We start from the raw sequence: 19,761 nt of genomic DNA on the forward strand, positions 1-19,761 counted from the left end.
TCTCCGTTCGTCTCTCTTTTATCTTCATTTTTTGTTTGGGGAAACAGATCAACTGTTTAAGATGAAATTTCTATCGTTGTCGGTTTTTGGCACAGTGTGCCATAGAATCGTTGACTTCTATTATTAAAATATTCTTTCAGTACCGGATCCTCGGATGACGAAGAATTTTATAAAAATCAAAGGAACCTATCAAAGGAAGGCGTGTGCAAACTATTTCCATTGCAGACTTCTCTATCTGGCACTCGTACAAAATGCAATGACCGAAATACGCTCACAATGTATTTACCAATTTGTGAAAGTTCGGAAATAAAGTCGTAAATGTAAAAGAAACGTTGTGCATGTAATGAAATATCTCGTTGGATACTTTCCCATTAACCTGAAACGATATTCTACTACTAGAAAACAAGAATCAGAAGATCGTAATTTAAATGTCCTAGAAAATATAACTAGCCTCCTATACACTGACAGTTATTGTACCATCATACACTGTAATACTACATATGTTAACACAGCGACAATTAACCTACATACAATATCCAATTCCTATAATCTACGTACCGACCACTCCAATTTCCTTGTCTACTTTTATTCGATAATAACAATCGATCGCAATTTTCATTGACCTGCAACCTCGATCGATTCAAACACCGGACAAACGACGTCTCATACGCTTCCATATCGAAGAAATAAAATTTCTTTTCGACAAAGAAGAACTGAAATTCCTCTTCGACGGACAAGAAATAAAATTCCAATCCAAACGAAAAAGAAAGAGAGTGAAATTCCAGTCCAACCATCCCTTTCATCTTCGCGCATCGCAAATTATACAACGATACAGCATAAACGATTCGACGATCGTAGTTTCGTGATCTCCAATCATCGTTTTCAACGTTCTCGGACCAACTGGAAATTCTGCAAGGGCTATCGACCCTCGAGCTTCGGCAAATTAAGTGGCAACTAGTTATAATCCACCCCAAGTGTATCAAGGAGCCACCCCTTAAACAGGGTGTATCCGGTTACAATGGGCCGTGTCGTTGACGCGGAACCCCTCTCGTCGAGGGTTGACGAGAAAAAAGGGAGGGACGAAGCGAGTGGTGCGACGATCGCAGAAAACGCGCATTGTCCTCGAATTGACTGTTAGATACACATTGTCCTGTTCCTGCTTCCTGTTTGCCGCAGAAGGGTTGAAAGGGGCTCCATTTTCGAATTATCTACGCGTGAAATCAGCATTGTCGCATTGGCTGCTGCATGGATAGAAAAGGCAGGAGAGAAGGATGTTTGTCTAACTAACGTCACGATCCAACGTGTTTCTGACATGACCCGGATTAGTCGCTGTTCACGACCCAACCGAGAGTATCGAAATGATCTGGCGAAGGGGTGGATACGCTTTGGCAAATGGAAAGTGTGACATCGATGGAACAGCGTTGCGTGGATGGTGTTTAGATGGAGTTTAGGAGAACGAGGGTGAATGGACGTTGGGAATAATGGTTGTCTTTGGAAATTATTTAGGGTGAATTTAGAGTATGAGGAATTTTTCAGGCTGACCTAAATTTTTCGCCGATTGCGTCGCGATTTATAATTTGTTCGAGGTTGGGACATTTCGTTCGGCTGATTTTGGTGCAAAGGACTCGATGCAAAAGTGATTTTTTTTTTTTAATAGAGATCGATTGTTTCGGTGTAAAATAATTGTACGTTCAAATTTACTGAATTCTCTTTTGAAATTAGCAGAAAAGGACCTGTGGTCTTGTTGTTCGTTTTATGGTTATATACTTAAAATTTATATGATATTTTAGAAATTTACCAATTCGACATAAACGTTTTATTTAGGCAATTATAGGAAATCGAGATTGCTATAATACAAATATAGAATTTCCTTTCAATCAACCTTCCAAAAATTCTACAAATAGTTTCACCCTCTCCAAGCATGTGACTCCAATTCTTCGGTCTATTACGTTACCATCAACTAATTCAATTGTCCCTAATAAATCGATTTTATTAAGCCAATCGAAAGACCGGAACACCCTGAGGGTGGATAGAACGCAACAAAGTCATCTACCGCGTAATGATATTGTTTCAAACAAATTAAAACAAAAATGCCATGGCATTTCAAAAAATTACTTGATCAATTTGATCAAGAAAACCGGTTCGTCTTATTCTAAAATTTTCACAGCGATTACTCGATTAACTGGGCCGTTCTCCTAAGAATACATCGTGAAATTCTTCCGCTAATTCCATTAAAATGCCACAAAATTATCCGCGAAAGACCCCATTCGCATAAATGCCCACTTACCCAAACCTTTAAACACCGCTAAAATCATTATACCTCCAAAAGTAAATGAAACCAAAGAAACGAAGCAAGTGCTAAAATCATTCATCGCCGCCTCAATTTTCCAAAACCAAACTACAGCCTATCACAGCTCGACAATTCCACCCCCAAGAATCCACCTCTGGCTGGAAATCCAAGGCGTAACAAACACCTCGGGCGCCATACTACGAATAGTAAAATCTTTGGAAATAAAATCACGAGGAAGAGAATCGTGCCGGTATAAATCGACCAAGCTGTTGGGAGCTTTTATGCGATTTTTACAACGCGCCTCTGTAAAATACTGGCGTCGATGGAGCGACTCAACGGGGGTGGTTGGGGGAATATAACATAGACCATACATATATATATACATACAGAGACAGAGAGAGAGAGAGAGAGAGAGAAAGAGAGAGAGAGAGAGGGGGAGAGTCAGGTTAAACCGAGTGTAAATCCAGGCGGCATAAGGGGTTGGAGCAGAAGGGGGTTGGTTTCGAAAGCGTTCGAGCTTGATCCTGGGGAATAGGCCACGTATCTAGGGGTGAGAAGGGGGTGGCCGGGGTTTCCGCGTGCGTGAAGATCCGCCAATCGGCTTTCAGGACCGCCCGCGGTCGCCATGGCAACCCTCGGGGACGTAGGGTGATTACGAAATGGGGGTAACTCGATTAAACGTACGACACAGTCCTGCAGGGAGCGTTCAAACGTTAGGGGGATGAGACTACGTTAACCAACGGGGTTGCGATTCTCTATTTGCCCTCTTAATCATCCGTTAAGTGCCACAATCCTCGAAAAGTTCCCCTGGGTACACAGACAACCCTAGCTACCCTTCCCTCTTCCTCTATCTGTGTCTATCTAGTCACATCGTCTGAAATTTCCCTTCCCATCCGTCCCATCTTTCTCGTCGTACGTACTTTCGTTCGGCCATTAATTCCTCGGCTAATTGTTCGTGTTACGCGGGTCGAAGGGCGAGCAGAAGGATGGAGGATAATACGGGGGAAGGAAATAGGTGGCTTAGAGGGGAGGACTGGAGGAGAAGTGGGGTGATTTGGATTGTGTTTCAGGACGTGAAAGTGTGAATGGAGTATCCCGGTGTAACGCGATAGATAGAACTCTGCCGATCGTCGATTCAACTAGATTCAAGAAGTAGGATCGTAGGTAAAATTGAAATTATATCGTAAAGATTTGCTGCATTCTCCGGATATTACGATGAGTACTTTGAATATCCTGTACATCGTTGCATATTATCTACGTGTATTATGTATTCAAAAATTGAACTGTACCAAAAATTTTCGATTACACCCCATCTCACCACGTCAAGTCGAAATTAATATTGTCGATATCTACACTGATTTCCTACGATTCCACCAATTCTGCAGAAATTCAGAGCTAATTTTCTTTCTACAACACGTACGTAGGTAGTAATTTCAAACCTTTTTAACATTTGTTATACACGTTAGTCATTGCTCTAACTAAATACTCGGAACAAGCTCACCTTACTATCCTTAAAACGGACCAGACCATTCTCAACCAAACCAAACTATTCTCAATGTCCATAAAAGACGGCTACTTATACACGAACCGACATACACGATGGGAACCTTGAAAGTACAAACTGCAAACATCCTTCAAATCCCTGCAACATCCGCCATTGAGATTGAGAAGCCTTCTCAAAGCCTCCAATTCCCACCAAACCCATCCAAGATGCACCGCTCAAGTTCCAACATTGGTGAAAGCCTCGCAAAAATAGCGTTGCAGAGGAAACGAATCGACGTTCGATGTAAGCGGATAACCGATCAGTAACGTGGCCTTCCAACCGTATCTGCGTATTTCTATCGATCGAATTACCACGTGGATTACGGCTAATATCAATCGGGCAGAATCGCGAAGCATCGCGCAAACCAGCGCGTCGTCGTAGCGTGATCTTCGACGCTGGATAACGAGGCTGTGCACACGTGTATAACCATGCGCAAAAGTGTAATTGAAGCTGCTCCTGGTACACGTTCTAAGTGACAGGTGGACACCTTATACGCGAATCGAGGCAGAGGTTCGATGCGACGGCGTCGGTCTTCGCTTTGGAAGAACGCTCTCGGCACAGGTGTGCGTGGACAAGTCACCGTGGCAGAAGTCGAGGCGGTTTAGGAGCGTCTTCTACTCGCCGGGAAAGGAGTCGCGGCCAGCACCGACTGTATGACCATATTTGCGTTTCGGAAATTTCACTGATTGATGGCGACAACCTGATGGGCGTAATTGGCGTCCTGCGGATCCTTGGGGGCGAGAGCACGCCGATTGGGCGGTCACTTCGATTTAGAGCGAACGAGAGGTGGTTGCATCGTGTTGCTTCTTTTTTCACACGTCACGAAACCTCGTGATGATGAATTTTGGGGGGACAGTGGTCTTTTTTTTCCTTTTTTTTTTTTTTTTTTTGTTTTTATTTTTCTGCTTTCTCGAAGATTTAAAGTCTGGTTTCTAGAGATTCAGGTTGGATCGTATCGAAGATTTGGAAAGAGGACCAGTATTTCAGTTGTACGTATCGAAGGAAGATCGAGATTCTTTCTGCTAAAAGAATGACACGTTTTAAGTTGATTCTCGATATGTCTACATTCGATTTTTCATACAATCCGCTCACCTTTTGAAATTGAAACCACGAAAGGCAAACGATCTGTGTTACGAAACGCGACAATCACGATTTCCCTCAAACCCATCTGATAATTGGTATTCTAATTATAATACGACCACGTTCGGTTGTTCTCGTTACGAAATCGTCAGATGGTCGTATAAAAAAGGAAGAAACCAGAAGTCTAATCTATCGAAGACCTTTACGTCCACTGTTAAATATAATTATCGGCTCTTTTTATTGTCCATCGTGGAAATTGGATGTTCCCTAATGGAAATTAATACCGTGATTGTCATTCGCCATTTTCTCCTCGCCAAGGCATAGAAACGCCAGCCCCTCCATCGTTTTATTATAATTAAAGTTTGACACCACTTTGTCGAGATTTGTAGAACGAAGCTCCGATAAAATCACTGAGATCTCTTCGACACTTTGGTGAAAGCTTCCGGCATTTTGTTATTCTTTGATAAAAAAATCTTGCATATTGCCGAGGATCTTTAGGAAACTTTGTCAAATTTTTATATCACTCGGTAGAGACTGGCTTGAAGATTTTTAAATTTGAAAATTTCCAAGCTAAATTTGAAAATTATCAAGCGTAAAATGCACTTAAATCTGATCGTATAATTTCTTCCTATAGACACTTTGAACAATTTCATATATCGAAATCAACTCACTAATCAATCAGAAACATGTTATCCCAAACCTTTAAAACGAACCAACACATTATAACAATATTCATATTTTATTACAATGTAGCAATAATTATACACTATCCTCAATTATTTATTTATATCAATTCCAATTTCCTTGAAAACCTTCAGTCTGTGAAATGCATAAAATAAGAGGCATAAAAGGACGCAATAATTACGTAAATTAATAATTTCACAGAATGAATTCATATATAACAAAAGCAATGAACAAACATATATATTTGTTGCCAATATCGTGCAAAATTTGTGGCACGAAAATTATTAAAACTCACAGTGTATCAATTTTAAACTTTCTTTCATCCGCCACTGTACGTAGAGACTTTGAAACTCCCAAACATGCCCATACGAACTTTGTAAAATCAATCGTTCTATGAAAACTCTCCAACGATCCATCCACCACACCAACGTCATCCAACGTCCTACCAATCAAATTCCACCCCAAATATTCGAAAGCTTGCAAAATTGGAAAAAAGAAGCATCTTGCTCGCTTCAAACCCTCAAAAGATCGTCCCAAAGCAACGATCAAACGAGAGGAATTAAACAGACACGATCTCCCTCGTAGACCTATCCGTGTTGGAGATACGAAAGAAAAACAGGCGTATCGTTTTTCCCCCGAATGAAATCCGCGGGTCTGCGACGACTGGCCAATGGCGGGTGTCCATAGCGCCCCATAATCCCCCAGGGCCTGACCAGTCACGCTCGAAACATTATTTTTAATCCCGTGAACGCGTCGCGACGAATCCACGCCCCGCCGATCGTGCCACGGCTAAATAAACCCGACGATATTATTTTTCAATTGTCCACGGGCACACGCACACACGCACGCACACAGAGGAGCGCGCACGCGTGTTTTGTTAGGACGAAATTGAGCGTGATCTGCGCGCCAAGGGGTGGCAATTTCGCCGGATGCGCCTTCATCTGCGTGCAACATTTTTTATTGTCGACAAACGAGATGGTTCCGCTCGGGGAGTTTTGCGTGCGAAATCGATGGAAAATAGATATAGATATTATACATCGGTACAAGTTTCGAGCATTTCGTATACATCGTACGATGATTTTTCTCTTTCTTTTCGTTCACTGGCTTTTATTTCTGTTTTGTTCTTTTTACTCTGTTTTTTTTTTTTTTTTTTTTTTTGGAAAAGGATCGCAAAGGATTGTAAAGGATTGAAAAGCGTGGAATCGACGATGATGCTTTTAAGAAGAGGAAATGACGATACTTGGGACTTGAGAATGGTTGAGATCATACGTGGTAGGCAGAATTCTATAATGGAGCAATCGCGTTAGATGTATTATACGTAGACGTAAATCGGAGGAGATCGAGGGTTGAAGATTGGATTAATTCGTAGTCGGCTTAAATCAACGAAATTCTAGTAGCAGTTTAAAAGTTACGATTCTTTGACCAAAATCAAAAATCTAACGGAAGAATAGTTATTGTTCGTTGATTAAAAGATCTGTAAAAATGTGTACTACACTCGTACCATCGCCAATCTTAATCTTTACAAAACTACCCTTATTCTGTAACATACGTCGTTAAAATTTCCCATTCTCCGTTAATATTAATATTATTCACTGGAGAATATAAGAGACACTATCGCCGATAAAATCTCAATATATTCACGATGGTCATACGCAACGATACCTTGAAACAAAACCTTAGATCCCTTACAACCCGAATCGTCCAATTACCTGCAACGAAAGCAACCGAAGTTAGAAAATTAAAACACGCAACGTAGCTTTAAAAACTTCGCGTTAGAATAATTGTCGTGTCTCGCAACGGTAATCAAAGTCAAATACCACGACTAAGAAGAGACACACATGGTCCAGACGAAATCCAACCGATCGATCGGAAAATATTGGCGAGGCAAGGCCGCCAATTTCATCGAACACACACCGTTTCTGCCTGCTGACGTGTATTTACCAACGGTTGAGGATTTTTTCCGGCGGATTTCCAGCAGAATTAAAAAAGGGAATGATATTTTGCTAACGGGATACCAAACGTCACGTTTCCAAAGAGTGGCGCGACACCTGCGTGGATTAACGACACCAGGTTGCGACGCGTGCAGGGTGGAGACGCCGAATCAATACGACAAAGAGGGGAAAGATCGATCAAATACAGATCCTTCAAGTTTGGTCAATGGTAGATGTCAAACAGCAATCATTGTTTCATCCCATTGCGATTGATTTTTTGTTTATCCTGAAACGTCGCTAAAAAGATCTCGAATGGAACGCGTGTACAGATATCGTAGGTTGTAAGTCAGGTTTGTTGCGACTTCTAATCTATTAGGTCGTCCGAAAAGTTGCTTTCGCTTTAATAAGGAAATAACGGATGCACAACCTTTTTCCGTTTTATATTATTTTATCGAATTACGTACGGTACGTTTTGTTCTATCGAAATAAAGATCACAACGTTCGACAGATTAGGCTTCACGTTTGCATAAAGATGCATCGTTGTAAAAGAGAGACACTCATCGGACAACCTACTTTGAAGCTGAGATATGTGCAGAATACGAGGTATTTTATAATTATAAATTATAATTATAGGAGGAATTGTGAATGATTTATCGTGACGATAGAAGCTGATACAGTTTCTAACATCTTACGAGCAAAATGAATTTCAATTCGTTCTGATATTTCATGTCTAAATAAAAAGCAAGCACAGTGCTGCGTTCTTCGTAAAGATGACGATCATCTTCGAATTATACTTTTTTTCGAACACCTTTCGCGGATAGAAATCGATAAAATAACGCGGAAAAAGTAATCGACCGCAGACTTCGAGCTTCGAATAAAGAATGAGGCAAGATATAATTTTCACGTAGAAACGAACGTATCACCACGCATTCTGCGTAAATGTGACGATGATCTCCAAAGAAAATGAACCTTGCGCCTTTCCTCTAACAACCTTTACGCGAGGAACCGATGAAACGACGTGTAAGTACAGTCAATCGGAAAACTCGATCCTCGAACGAAGAAAATAACGGACACTTTATTGAAAATAAAAGAACGATATGAAACATTTTCAACAAGGCCATCGACAACAAATTTCCAAACAAAGTGTTACTCAAGGAGCCTTGCAAAGATTCCAAAAGAAAGACTTCCATTCTCGTCTTGCAGAACAAGAAGCATAGTCTCGTCCCTAAAGTGTAACGATTTCTTCGAGCGATCTCGAATCGGCTCGAAGGAGAGCTTCCTCGCGAGTAGAGGCCGACAGTATGCACACGAAGTCGACGACACACGACAGTGACATGCCAGAATCGTGACGAGAAAACCAACGTCCTTTCCCCTCTGTTCCTTCCACGCAACCAAAAGGGATGAGGAGCGAGTTTGAAAGAGAGGAATCGTTTTGCTTCGCCACTGCACCGCGCCTATCGTTTACGCCGATCGTTCGAATCGGGAATATCGTTCGCGTTTCGCTTCCTTTCCATCGGCCTTTGAGCTTCGCCGATCGTTTGGAGCCAACTTTCGCCAATTTTCTTCCCGAAGGAATTTTTTTTTCAAATCACACATATACTTACACGTCGAAACGTTCTGGACGATGTATAAATGGACTCTGGCGAATTTTCTTCTCTGAAAATTTTTTCTTTTTTTCGAAATTGTACATAGATGTATATATATATTGGAAGGTTGAAGATATACGAATGAACTTTGTAAATTTTCTTCCGAAAAGAATTTTCTTTTTTTTTCTTTGTACGTTATTAACACACCTCGACGCGTTCACACGTGTGCCATTCGTGAATTTTTTCTCTGGAAGAAAACACTTTTTATTAAATCGTAGGTGTATGGGAACCTTGCGACAAATACACGGAACATTAATCGCAATTAAAGAAAAAATCTCCATTGATATAATTAAATTTTTATTTGACGATTGCTAGTAACAAAAAAAATACCTAAATATAATTAAGATTAATCGAAGCATTTCTTCTTTTCCTATCGCGCATATATTATACAAAGTATCAAAGGATGTGTGTCAACAAGCACGCAATCTAGACAAAGAAAGAGAGAGAGAAAGAGAAGACTCTCCACGCAAATTTCGCCGCTTTAATTACCCATTGTTCACGTTCTCTCTCGAAGAGGCGTTACTCGCCAAGCGTAGAAACAAGACAGGCCTCCCTCATTGCCATCTAGTTAGCATAATATCGTTTTTATGACGGAACGATAAGCGGCTCGTAAAACGACTGACGGGCCACGAGAAACCACGATATATAAGTATGTACTTACATACAGGTCTCGATAGCGCCATAATAAATATACAAGTTCTAATCGTTTTCTACGCGTTTGTCATTGGGGAGATTAATTTTAAGGCTGAGAGAACAAATGGTACAAATGATAAAATCCTTGATACTGTGAATTTATCGTGCGTAAAATTAAATTTTAGCATCGAGATCCGTATGCTCTCGTTAAATCGTATCACTATACAAATATATTCATGAAATGGAAAATTTTAAATACGTATAAAAATTAACATCGTCCAGATGAAAAACGAAGATTACGTAGCCCGTTCCAATTCTATCCCATTTTAGATCAACCAATCTTACGCAATCTTACGCCAGACCCGAAGAAACGAAAATCAAAGTTTCGAATCTATGAGTTATTTGGTGATACTTGTAGGAATCTAAATTCGCATAAACATCCACAGTCTAATTACAAACTTTTCATTATCCTGTTAAAAGTTGACCGTTGCAAGAGCTTGGAAGTCGCTACTTTCAGTCAGCCGATTAGCTCGACTCTTTTCCAAAATCTCCATCAACGATCGATCTATATACCATCCTCATCCCAGATCCTAAATCTCTGCCAAGAATCAAGAGAACGAAGACTCGAGCAAGTTCGAGTCAATTCGTTCGCGGAAGACGTTCGCCGACACGGCTCGATGAATCACTCTTGTACCGTTCGATTCTCGAAATTCCGCGTTCCTGCTTGCCGGGAATGAAAATCACTAAACGGAAGGGGACGAAGAACGAAAAGGAAAAGAAAAGAGACGAAAGGTCGGAGAACAGGATAGAGAGGAAAAAGGAAAGAACGGTGCAGCGGCTACCGATATAATATCAAGCGGCTATTATTCTTGGCGAATACGCGCGCGTACCCTTTTGCCAGCCGTGTGTTACGTTGCCTCGTGGACGGTAATGGAAGAAGTTTTGCATATTATGCAGGCCGCGTGCGGATTCTCTATGCATAATGAGGCGTGTCGTCGCTGGACTAAGAATAAAGCATTGCGAATGCGCTGTCATCCCGATATTGTATGTGAACGTGGCCTCCTCTTCCTGGCGCAATTATGCGACCGATTCGCCGCACTACCCCACCCCCCCCCACCCATCCCCTCGCTAATTATATTTCAGATTAACGCCGCTGAATACCACCGGGGGTCGTCCATTTCCAACTTCGTTTCGATGGAATTCATTAATGGACCGCTTCCAAACGATTGCAACAGACGATACGCTCGATAATATTAAACTTGTGAAAGTGCAAGCTTGCTTCTTGGAATTTTATTTTTGTTCCGTTCAAATACTTTTCTAACGTAGGAAAATGAGTCAGCGTTTGAATATTCTCAGTCGAAAGTGTTATCTGAATACGTTAGGTATCGTGAGACTTTGAATTTTCGTTTAACGTTCATTAATTGAATCTATTAATCCGAGCGATTGGAATGCATTGCTTGAAAATAACGGAATGCTCGATGATAATATTATCTCCGTGAAAGTGGAAGCTTGCCTCTTGGAATTTTATTTTCGTTTCGTCAAAATACTTTTCTAATAGAACGATCCTTGCTTGAATATTCCGAGTCGAGCTGAATTTCGCACTAACGTGCTACTGTGCGTGTTACACGATATCGTGAAACTTTGAACTTTGGTTTAACGTTTAATAGCGGGCTTTATTAATCCAAGCGACTGGCATGAAGGATGTCTGATATTATTGAGACTGTGGAAGCTTGCTTCTTGGGATTTTCCTCCTGATTATTTAGGTATCTGGTTCTCGCAAGAAGATCGATATAAATGGAGTTTAATTTCGAGCTAACGTGTATATCTTGATATCTTATTACGTGATGTATTTTTGCTATTTGAGATAATTAATACGTTAGAATGTTTGAAGCTAACATGTTAATATATGTTAACATGCTAACATATTTGTCTTGATATATTCGATATTCTAAGGTATTCAAAATCAAAACTAAACTCATTATAATACCGCACCTATAAAATGAAATCTCAATTACTGCGCGTTAATTTTTCACTAATATTCTAAATACGGGTGTCATCGGTGTCAACGACGAAACGAAAATTTCGTAAAACACAGCTGTCGTCAATGATCGAGGTCATGCGTCGATAATTGCGTTCCATTTAGCCTTGTCATCTTTTTACGTTTGTGAGGAAGGATTTATGGGAATGTACGAGTACTTGAAAGGTTAATACTAAAATACTTGGTTACGCAAAACATTTAAAAAGCCATCAGATTACGCACACCATACAAAAAATCGGTCTGCCCCAATTTTAATTCAAACGTTCGAAACGAATGTTGCATGAAAAACGTGTAATGATTTTCTCTAGGGACTTTTGTGCGTCGTTGGCTGCAATAGCGCCAAGGCCGCTTAAAACTGGGGGTCCCTAACCTGACGCACGATAATTGACGCAGAAATCGGGCTCGATAAGAATCCCATGATCTTAACTAAAACGGTCGCTATTTACATTTTTATGGAACCGGTAATTTGAACTTGGAATTAATTTACCGAAGTATTTGTAAGATATTATAAGAACGAGGCAAAGCGAGCTGCGCGGCAAAGATTGAATTGCAAATGACCACGCAATTCAACACGGCAACAAGTGTGTACTTTCTTGGGTTACTGATGAACCCCCTGCGTGCGCTCGCGCGCGCGCACGCCTGATGGTTTGATCAATTAGATTCGTTTTTCTTTCAGTTTGATCCAGTACTCTCTACGTGACCGACCTGCGAAGTAATATCAACGTGCACACTGATATTTCATTGTTTCCCAGCTAACCGCTATTTTACATTCAACCAGTTCACTATACATCAGTTATCGTGACATTCTTTCTCAACTGAGTATCCCGCTTTACGCTTTGAACATTAGTCGACGGTGTTTCACATACGGCAGAATTTCCTAGAATAATGACAACGTAACCTACAAGGACGATGTTATCGTTCTTAGCAACTAAATGACGTCTAATTAGCAACATTGTGGAGCTATTACACGGAATAATGACAAATGTATAGTCTGCTCAACGAATCGTGACATCGGATATAAAAAAAAGACGTGGTAAGCATTTTGACGAAATGAAATTAGGTTGACCGAGAAATATAATCGAAAGATATAATAAGAAAATATAAACGAATATTTTCGAGATATTACAATAGTCTATTTACTATATTAGAAGGTATTAGGTATTATCAAAAGGTACGAGATATTCTTCGATTTCTATACTCCAGTTAGATGAATACTTATAGAACACAAGCGTATCGCAGGTTGAAGGATTCATCTGCACAGTCGTCTTTTGAATCGTCGAGACTTTGTCTTTTCTCATTTTCCTCGCCGAAATAAAAATCTCAAGAAATAACTTGGAACGCGAATAACTAGAATAACTAGAATGCGAGCCGACAAAAAGCAGATGCTCAAAACTGCGCACAGTCCTAAGACACCGGCAGAGAGTGCACAGAGAATCCACAGAACGATCAAAGAACCCTGAAACGAGTAACCTGTTATCATCTCCAATTTGCACCACTGTTCAACAACAACCGAATTTGATTAGACATTGAGAGTCGTGGCCCGAGGTGTTGGCAACGGATCTGGAACCCCTTCGCGATGAACGTGTAGAGTATGACGACGAAAAACGCCTGCAGCGACCACCCGACAATGTTCTCGCGTCCATGCGGACCCGGCATTACGCCGGGTTAAGGCGAAGCGACGAAAAAACGGAGAGAACGGGGATACGATGGTGTGCGCGCGAGATTATAAGGTTGTTAACGACGCGGGGCCGCGTACCCGGCCAACTGAAACCCGATGCAAATTACGCGGTAATATACAGTCCAGCATGCTAATAACGTTGCAGTAAATATCACCGCGTATTTCGCGTCGAGAATATATGGCCGTGCCGCGTTTATTTTGCCCGCGAGACGATTTCGATGCACTGCGCAGGCGCAACAGGCCCCGTGGCGGCGCTCTCGTTCGTTAGGGCGCACCCACAACAAAAACGTATTTCTCAGAATTGAACGTTATTTGAATAGATTTTTATTTCTTAACATTTTATTCGTTATTCGTTTAGCTGTTATTCAATTTCGGTCTTCTACTCGTTTATTCGTTATCCGTCGATTGGTTATGTGATTTTACTTTTTAATTCCTTAACTCGTTCACGGGGTACATTTCGAGTATTCTCCATCGAAAAGAAACTCGTTTAACCGTTATATCCTTGTTCAAAGTATGTAATTACTGTTTACTTCTTTCGAATGGAAACTTTGTATTCATCCTCTGGAATTAGTTATTACTAATTAATATTCTTATTACTTCTACGTGATCGTTTATACGTTATTTAATTCCAATTCGTTCTTTCAATTCCTAATCGATATCAATCTCGTATTCCTCGCGTAAAATGCGAACCATTACTTATCCATTATATTTTTATTCAAAACTATAATATCCCATCTATTATGACACTACATACATCTGTGTACTCCTCAAGGAATACTTCTTTCTGACAAACCAATTTCGTTTTATCGATGAGGATCGATAAAAACCGATGGAAACAAACTATTAGCGTCTCGAATGGAACCTATATTTTATACAGTATATTAACCCGTCTCTTCTGTTTGAAAATTTCAAATAACAAATAAGAGACGTGGAATAAATTCGATCTAGAGCAACGTTTGGCCAACGCTGTACCATCCACAGACCCCTTTCATTGTCCTTCGTGTTCTCCGCCTCCCTTGGCCTTCCTACAGCCGCGAAAAGACGTTTCTGTCGTTACGCTGATAAGCGGCAATTAACTGGATGATTTACGGACCCGGCTAAAACCGGTGTTAACCATACTCGACCGATTACTTTGTAAGGTCTAGACAGGTACCTATATGCAAGAACGACCGCGACGACAAATGTCTGATTTACTGCTGACCTTCTTTTCTGCTTACCAACCAAATGTCTCGTTAATTATAACTGCTAATAAGTACCTACTTACAATCAACTATGAAAAACACGGCAATTTCGTGCTTAGAATAATAGCAAAAGACTCTCTCTCTCTCTCTCTCTCTCGTTTGGAATGTCAGCGTCGTTAGAGTCTTCTCTTATTCGAAGATTCTTATTTCTGCTGTTAGTTTACCGCTTTCCATTTTTATGAGGACAATATTATGATTTATTAACCCGTTAGGAATTTTAGATCTTTGCCTCGCTAGTTATGACTTAAAAGAGTGCAAAAAGAGGTTTGAATTTGCATAATATACAAAAATATGTAGGATGAAATATTGAAAAGCAAGGTATTCGATATTTAGCAGGTGAAACAGAAACCTCTGCTTGATTTTCATTTCTTCACCCGTGGTCACGAAAATACCAATCTACATATAAATATTCACGATCGATCCGTAACGATTTCATGGTGCGCGTAATGATCAGAGATCGACATTTTGGACTTTCTCTCTCAATCTGTCGTTTGAAATCTCACTCGTCTCTCGTTCAAAGTGTTTTTATTTCCGCAATTACTTATTACCTTTATTCTTTCGAGACGACGATCCGCTCGATGATTTATTAACACGTTACCAGCTGTTGATCTCTTTGCCTCGCTAATTGTAGGTGTTAACCGCTGACGTGTTCGGTTGTTCTTCCTTTTGCAACTTTCCTCGGTTTTGTTTCTCTCGTCGATCGTTTCTTCTTCGTCCGCTAATAATCTGTCTCATACTTCATCTCTTGCCCGCACGCCGCTATTAATCACGGACAATCGTGCTTAATGCTGTTTGAGTTCTTACGTCGAGACATCGATAATTCTTCGGTGACCAAGATACAAATCCATTGGGGCGTTCTCTTGTTAGTTTTTCCCTATGCTCGTTAATGCAACTTTGTAAAGCAACGGTCCATCTTCTGGTTTGCAAACAAGCGGCCGATCTCGATTGGTTTTGCGCTGTTAATTATCGGGCCAGGTTCGATCTTCCGTCTCTCGAGCTGGTTTCGAGGTTTACGAGCACACGGCGATACCGATCGTTCCTCCACGCTAAGATCGTCCGTTCTGATGCATGGACTTGCAGATCTTATTGCCCGTGTACCGACGGTTTAATGACTCGAGATCGTAAGCCCGAGATGCGAGAGTCACGATGATTGGTACGAAACATCCGAGTCGCGTGGTATCCAGGCGAATGATGCTCGATTCAATACTTGGTTTACATTGCGATTAATGCGACGTTACAGGAGAATAGTCACATCGCGATTCGTACAATTTGCATCGTGAAGTTTCCCTTGAAATTTGGAACTCGCCTTTCTCCAAGTTTTCTTCGACGAAACTGTCGTCTGTGTTTGGATTATAAACTAAGATTGGATTATACGGGAACGGTTACATTGCAATTCGCACGTTATATTCGCAATTTGTATCGTAAACTTTCTGCTGGAACGTGAAGCTTGGCTGTCTGAAAGTTTTTCAACGGAGCTATCGATTGAGTTGAACAAAGTTAGATTATATGGAACGAAATATCGAAGCAAACGATAGTCGCTTCTCGAGTTAGTTGGATCATTGTAAGATGTTCGTTAATGTAAGAGTTTGTATTCGTTTGTTTAAGCTTGTGAATTTTCAATTTCTTCCGACAGCGAAATCTTCGTTCGATCAATCGGTACATAAAACGTTCGATGGAAAAGTCATTTTGAACGATTCGCCTGCTCTATAAATCAACTTTCGAAACGACATCAATTTCACGTTTCAAATGCGATCAAATAGTCTACGAACTTCCAGCGACTATCGCAGAATATGCTGTGAAAGTATATTCACTGAGATACACTGCTATCATAAACATAAGCTACCGATTAAACGGTACGGCGAATAATTCGCATTTCTTCGTCTTCAAAAATTCGACGAAACATCATTACGTTATGGCGAATAATTGATCACACGCGTCTCCTCTTCTTCCGTGCTTTATCTTCGCTTCGTAAGAATCGTCTTCGCGCTACGATGTTTATTCGACGTGTGTCGTTGTCGTGGATTTATTAGAGAAAGTTAACGCTGTTGCTCGGTGGATCGTTTCTAACGACACACACACAAACACACGTGGCAACATGTATAAGCACATCGAGTTTACAGCCCCGAGTCATCAACATTGTAGCGATATTGGCATTAATCATCGATGCGAAACGTTGATCGAAATCCGGAGAAGGGTTGGAGATTAATCGTCTTCCGGCGGCCTCGTAATCAATTAAAGTCGTCAGCGTGGTATCAATTTTAAAAGCTCCGATGGAAAATGATTCGCGTCATTAATCCTGCGACTATCCCTGCAACGCTTTTTCCATAGTCGAAGCACATGTTCGTAATTCCCTCCTTTCTTTATAGTTTGTTAAATAGTTCTTTATAGCTTTATAGCTATAGTTTATTGATTGCTATTGATTTTGGAGCAATGTTTCATGTCGATTTTATATAACGTAACGAAATATACGTTTCGTCTTAATTATTAGGAAGTCTATAATCAAGAAAATTATTTCTTAGAGGGTTGTTACATATACGCGGAGCATGATTTTTATTCGACGAATTTGGAAAACGACAGAAGATATTACAGAATCGAACGTCTATCGTTTATCGAAAAAATCCGGCGACATTTTACCAAAGAATCTTGGAACCAAATTTTCAACGCGAACTTAGTGCCAGACGCTGCTGTAACATTTTGCACCCTCGTTTTTCCACGATCACGTCGTTGAATATAAAGCATCTCCGTCGCAAGATCTCTTCTTCCGTCCCTTTGGCAACGTTCTAATAGTTTCATCTCGTCTTCTGCCTGCAGATAATTACAATGCATACTTGTCAATGGATAAAAAATCTGCAGAATGCCCACCTTAAGGCAACACACCTTTAATCATCCTGACAACTTTCCAACTCTTCCATCATATCTTCCACACACCTCTGCATAATTACATCCTCGCCAATTAACCCATTTGCAACCGATGATATATAGTAGAACTCCACTTACATGAAGTCGTCAAGAGACAAACAATTCGTATAATTAGATTTCATGTACATAATAGTTTACATTCAGATACAGTCGTATATCAATGAAGTTTACTTTTACTTTATTTTTACCGACCCTTGTACTACACACGTTAATTAACAAACAACTTTAAATTAATATTTACATTTTTCTGCACAAAACAAATGATATACTTTATCGATACTTATTTTCCCTAGCTATAGGCTTATTTTTATCGCCGACCGTCAGCGGATTCAATCTGCAGAAGTTGGTCTAATTAAAAAAAAAATTCCTTTAATTAAGAATTTCATTAGCCAATTTCTCGATCTTACGCATCAACGCGAAACGCGACGAATTTCACAACCGATGAATGACACGAGCCAAACATGGGCACGGAACAGTTGGGACAAGAGCGACAACATATTCACCTGCTCGATGCTGCTTGTTATCTCTTCATCAATTCGGTTCTTCGGGTTCACGCGCCATCTACACAAACGTACTCGTTCGTCTTTAATTGCTTAACCGGAGCGTCGGCGCGCTAATTGCGACGTGAAAGCTCGTCAGCGGCAATAAAACCGAGCGATCCAGTAACCGACGCATTTGCATCCCCCGGGACGAACCTTTTCCGCATGCATGATCTCGCCAGGCCTAACAATTAGTTCTCTTTCTTTCTTCTTCTTCTGTTCTTTTTCTTTTTCGTTTCTTTTTCTTACATCGTTCGCGATTTCAACTGCAGCGATAACAAAGAGGAGAAGAAGGGCCTCAGTTTCATATTTCGCCGTGCAAAAACAGAATTACTAAGCGAGGATAATTGGACGGGCCGGAATCAGGCTTGCCTAGCGGTCTAGCCCACGTAAAAACGAAGCACGAAATACGAGAGAAAATTGCCTTCGCTTTGCTTCAGTCCTTTTTTGATATTACGGGGGGTCGACGAAATATCGCTGCACCTTTTCCTGAAGTATTTCTGCACGTTGAAACGATAGGTTTAACGATATTCAGCAGCTACCAGCTATTAGTGTCTCTTAATTAATTAAAGGCCGACCAGTAAAACGATGGAAGTTACATTGATGAAAAGGTTATTAAGAGACGCAAATAATGTAAGTTATCGTTCGGTCACAGTACAATATACACTGCGGATGTTCATTAAATAAGCTGATTTTTATGATTCGAACAAAGACACGTAGTTCATTTTCTTCAGCTATTATAAAATTACATCTAGCGTTTAGGTAGATGAAAAAATAGTAACTGGGAAAGATGTTGAGCAAATTTGTGGAATTGCCTTGTACCATCACAACGTGAATTCAATTCTGTTGGATGAGATTCGAATGATACGAATTGACTGAGGGAAAATCACAAATGAAACGTTGCGTTAATTTAACGTACCTGGCTAATGGGTTATAATATGGTTTGGCTAATAATATAGTTAATAATGGGGAAATTGTGGAAATAGAATGAAAATTGGTCAAAAGGGTAATGCCAAGGATGATAACAGAAATAATAAGAATCAATTAAGTCAGGAAAGTTTCTGGCTTCGTTAACTTCGAATCTATCGATCGTTAGCTTTGCTGCTGAACTATTGGTAACCGTTTAACAAGAATTTAACGATGATCGAGATAACGCGAAGCAATTAACTATCTCTCCTTCCATAACGCTCAGAATACAAAACAGTTAAAAAAGTGCCCGATGAGAAAAAGAAAAAAAAAAAGAAAATACATATCTATGAAGCTGCGAGGAAATAATAAATTCTCATTCAAATCTCGCAACGGCGGAAAGAAAAATCGCCGAAACGCATCGTCTTGTATCGATGGCGGAAAAGCCACTGTTACCGGCCTCGTTAACGTTTACTAATTGCCCTTTATCCGTCTCTCGACGCTTGTTAACAAATCCTTAGCTTTTAACATGCAGCCAACTTAATGAAAATTTAACAACGTTAACGATAACAATCTCGCAAAATACGGTCATAGGGATAGTTATTAGCGTGACCATAACTTTATTATAATAAC

General features: G+C 40.4%; 1 protein-coding gene across 1 annotated transcript in view; it reads right to left on the minus strand.

Moving 5' to 3' along the window:
* The window catches only part of LOC126870786 (homeotic protein empty spiracles-like), a 55,020-nt gene that overhangs the window by 3,424 nt on the left and 31,835 nt on the right, over nucleotides 1-19,761 (minus strand). The window lies entirely within an intron of this gene.

This window comes from Bombus huntii, chromosome 10 (assembly GCF_024542735.1).
Source record: "Bombus huntii isolate Logan2020A chromosome 10, iyBomHunt1.1, whole genome shotgun sequence".
Lineage (NCBI taxonomy): Eukaryota > Metazoa > Arthropoda > Insecta > Hymenoptera > Apidae > Bombus > Bombus huntii.